This window comes from Anopheles arabiensis, chromosome X (genome assembly GCF_016920715.1).
Source record: "Anopheles arabiensis isolate DONGOLA chromosome X, AaraD3, whole genome shotgun sequence".
NCBI lineage: Eukaryota > Metazoa > Arthropoda > Insecta > Diptera > Culicidae > Anopheles > Anopheles arabiensis.
In genome coordinates, this window is record NC_053519.1 from 26,525,766 (window position 1) to 26,530,765 (window position 5,000).

Here is a 5,000-nt window from a genome sequence, read left to right on the forward strand (position 1 = left end):
GAACCTCGTATCGGCTGCCGAGCCGGAGCTTGAACAACTTGGACTTTCACCTCTAATTTATATCAACTCACCACTCCCCGAGGGATCCGCAGAATTGCTTCTGGGTCCCGTATCGTTATTGCGATTCGTGTTTGCATTACACTACATTGAACTATTCCAACTTGTTTATCCGCATGGCGAACATTTGCTGCAGAGAACATTTAAGTTCCACTTCGCTCTCCCCTACGTGGGTCTGAGCTTCGCTCTCAGGGAAAAAATATGCCACATTTGGTAGGGGAGACCTGGTTTCATCAGCTTTGCGCCTGCACCATATATACCCTCATAAATTTATTCATTGGATTAGATCCAAGGAACACCAGATCATGCACCACTACCCATAATAGCTCATCGAGCTTAGCGTGAATCCTTCGGGTTTCCCTAAGAAGTTCGATTGGTCTTGCAGAGTTTAAAGACAACGAAGCTTAGTTTCAAGCAATGGTTAATATACGCGTATTCAAAACCCTTAGCTGTTACAACTTTTTACTAGAAACCATCACGACGAAGTCTTTGGGTCCGTAGACCCGTGATGTACTGCTCCAGGAACGTTTTGATAGGGTGGAAGCTCAAAATCATAGGTTAAAATCATCGGCAGAGCCCACCAGACACCACTTTTGCTTCATTAGTTCGGACTATAGGCATACGACGATTTTTATCGCGGAGGGGACGTATGACCCAAACGGGGGCTTAATGACCCACTGCCACTGCAAACCATGCTCCTACGACTAAATAGAGGTAAAAAACTACGATTTGGTGCAATCTTCATGTTTGACCTCGTAGCAAGGTACCCTCCCTATAGTAGGCAATGAACAAATGATCATAATCCCAGGAGGGCAAAAATGGGAACCCGAAAGGAAAGCGCTGTTGGCGCGCCTAAGCTACTGGCCCGTAGAGTAAAATGGTACCCCAACAAAGTTGTCGATTGACATTCTGATTGCACTTTTCATCATCTAGGTGCGTTCCTTACACGTTTTGAGGTGTTTTAGCGAAAAACATGTTTTGAGCCACACGAGCTCTCCGGCCCGTTCGGTGCACATTTTTGAAAAAAGCTAGGAGCTGCCCCTAGGTTCGGGGTGTCACAAAATATTGAAAAGTGGTCAAAAACCGCTATCCAGAATCGGATGTAGAATCATTAGACGAACTTAAAATTGTTCCACGACCAATGTCTGCGACGTTTAGTATTCAAGATATGGCCCGCCCTAGGTCTGACCTGGCATTTTCGTGAAAATTTAAAGCATGGCCATAGGGACGGGTGAAATTGCTATTTTGAAGCAAAAACCACCTCACTTTAAATGGCCATAACTTTTCAAAAACAAGAGCTAGGGTGCGTTCCTTACACGTTTTGAGGTGTTTTAGCGAAAAACATGTTTTGAGCCACACGAGCTCTCCGGCCCGTTCGGTGCACATTTTTGAAAAAAGCTAGGAGCTGCCCCTAGGTTCGGGGTGTCACAAAATATTGAAAAGTGGTCAAAAACCGCTATCCAGAATCGGATGTAGAATCATTAGACGAACTTAAAATTGTTCCACGACCAATGTCTGCGACGTTTAGTATTCAAGATATGGCCCGCCCTAGGTCTGACCTGGCATTTTCGTGAAAATTTAAAGCATGGCCATAGGGACGGGTGAAATTGCTATTTTGAAGCAAAAACCACCTCACTTTAAATGGCCATAACTTTTCAAAAACAAGAGCTAGGGTGCGTTCTTTACACGTTTTGAGGTGTTTTAGCGAAAAACATGTTTTGAGCCACACGAGCTCTCCGGCCCGTTCGGTGCACATTTTTGAAAAAGCTAGGAGCTGCCCCTAGGTTCGGGGTGTCACAAAATATTGAAAAGTGGTCAAAAAACCGCTATCCAGAATCGGATGTAGAATCATTAGACGAACTTAAAATTGTTCCACGACCAATGTCTGCGACGTTTAGTATTCAAGATATGGCCCGCCCTAGGTCTGACCTGGCATTTTCGTGAAAATTTAAAGCATGGCCATAGGGACGGGTAAAATAGCTATTTTGAAGCAAAAACCCGTCTGACTTTAAATGGCCATAACTTTTGAAAAACAAGAGCTAGGGTGCGTTCCTTACACGTTTTGAGGTGTTTTAGCGAAAAACATGTTTTGAGCCACACGAGCTCTCCGGCCCGTTCGGTGCACATTTTTGAAAAAGCTAGGAGCTGCCCCTAGGTTCGGGGTGTCACAAAATATTGAAAAGTGGTCAAAAACCGCTATCCAGAATCGGATGTAGAATCATTAGACGAACTTAAAATTGTTCTACGACCAATGTCTGCGACGTTTAGTATTCAAGATATGGCCCGCCCTAGGTCTGACCTGGCATTTTCGTGAAAATTTAAAGCATGGCCATAGGGACGGGTAAAATAGCTATTTTGAAGCAAAACCCGTCTGACTTTAAATGGCCATAACTTTTGAAAAACAAGAGCTAGGGTGCGTTCCTTACACGTTTTGAGGTGTTTTAGCGAAAAACATGTTTTGAGCCACACGAGCTCTCCGGCCCGTTCGGTGCACATTTTGAAAAAGCTAGGAGCTGCCCCTAGGTTCGGGGTGTCACAAAATATTGAAAAGTGGTCAAAAACCGCTATCCAGAATCGGATGTAGAATCATTAGACGAACTTAAAATTGTTCTACGACCAATGTCTGCGACGTTTAGTATTCAAGATATGGCCCGCCCTAGGTCTGACCTGGCATTTTCGTGAAAATTTAAAGCATGGCCATAGGGACGGGTAAAATAGCTATTTTGAAGCAAAACCCGTCTGACTTTAAATGGCCATAACTTTTGAAAACAAGAGCTAGGGTGCGTTCCTTACACGTTTTGAGGTGTTTTAGCGAAAAACATGTTTTGAGCCACACGAGCTCTCCGGCCCGTTCGGTGCACATTTTTGAAAAAGCTAGGAGCTGCCCCTAGGTTCGGGGTGTCACAAAATATTGAAAAGTGGTCAAAAACCGCTATCCAGAATCGGATGTAGAATCATTAGACGAACTTAAAATTGTTCCACGACCAATGTCTGCGACGTTTAGTATTCAAGATATGGCCCGCCCTAGGTCTGACCTGGCATTTTCGTGAAAATTTAAAGCATGGCCATAGGGACGGGTGAAATTGCTATTTTGAAGCAAAAACCACCTCACTTTAAATGGCCATAACTTTTCAAAAACAAGAGCTAGGGTGCGTTCCTTACACGTTTTGAGGTGTTTTAGCGAAAAACATGTTTTGAGCCACACGAGCTCTCCGGCCCGTTCGGTGCACATTTTTGAAAAAGCTAGGAGCTGCCCCTAGGTTCGGGGTGTCACAAAATATTGAAAAGTGGTCAAAAACCGCTATCCAGAATCGGATGTAGAATCATTAGACGAACTTAAAATTGTTCTACAACCCCCAGTCCGACGCCTCGTATTCGAGATATAGCACTTTGTAGGTCTGACCGAGCAAATTTGTACTGAAATGTATGGCGGACATGTTATTCATTAAACAACATTAACTTGCATCGTGCCCTACTTCATCGGCACAGCTACTATCGACTATCTATTGTTGAAATGGATTGAGTTTGACCATTTTAGCTCTTTTCTTATGCCGTGCACCAACAGTGTGTACCGATCAGGGAAAGTACACTACTTACGCGTTCATGGATGTATATGTTGGTACAAGTTGCCGGTCGGAATAGCAGTGCACCAAAACTGTGTACCGATCAGGAAAGTACAAGACGGAGGGCGCAGCCCGAGCGTACGCGTTCATAGATGTCCATGTTGGTACAACCTACATGTACGTACCTTGTTTTTGTATCAAAAGTTCCAATAAAGTGTTTGTATGCTTAAAATGCTTATCTCAACCGGTCACCTTTTGGCCTGCCCTTTATAGACAGAAACCTAGAACGATACTCGCGATGTTTGTGTTTTTCCATTCGCCCGGGACGACGAAATGAGCTCTGTGCACATCGTGTAGAAAACTGTCTCCTCCTCGTATGTTTTGTCCCTCCACGCATATAATCACCCACATTTGTGTTCAACACGGACGGCGCAGCCCGAGCGAACGCGTTAATGTTTATGTTTGTGCACACTAAAGTTACAATCCTAGGATTTGGTTATTGCGTCGCAGTGCCCGACCGTCGCGGACACCATTCTTGGACAAAAGTCCAAGTACGTAGAGTACATTCCCTAGGTATGTGCCCGTTCGTGACTTTCGTTGCGTGCTTACAGACACGCTTGGGTATGTTTACCATACAAGGTTTACTAGGAAAACCTGGGAAGGACGCTTGCCCTCCCGTCGCGGACACCATTCTTGGAAAGAAGTCCTGGTACTTAGCGTTCTTTAATGTACTTGATCAGTTTGTATTGCAATTGCTTTGTGCCATTGACTTTTGCTAATGCTCACTAAGGGGTGTTCGTTTGCGATGTGTATGATAAGCAACTGTCTATTCTTACCAGCAGTTAATCAACACTTTTCACCCAAATCATAGGAACGTAGAGTACTTTCCCTGATCGGTACACAATTTTGGTGCACCTCTAACTTCGCCAGCACTTTATCGTTACGTTTTGTGCACAACCTTGGGACATGGTGTAAGTTTCATCATTGTTATGTTTGATTCGGTTTATTATGATTGAAAAATACGCTACGTCCAAGAAATCTGAACTCGAATACTTTCGCCACGTTGCAAAGCTACGAGCAACTCCTAGCCGTTTACCGATTTAAAATTTAATTTTCGTTATTAGTTTTAAAAATACGCTAAGTCCCAAAAATCTGAACTCGAATACTTTTTCTATGTGCCGCCAAAAGCTACTGAGCAACTCCTAGCCGTTTACCGATTTAAAATTTAATTTTCGTTATTAGTTTTAAAAATACGCTAAGTCCCAAAATCTGAACTCGAATACTTTTTCTATGTGCCGCTAAAAGCTACTGAGCAACGCCTAGGTTGGTACATTTCTGGTACATGGAGTGTATGCGTGCAGGCGTACTGCCGTGCTGGAC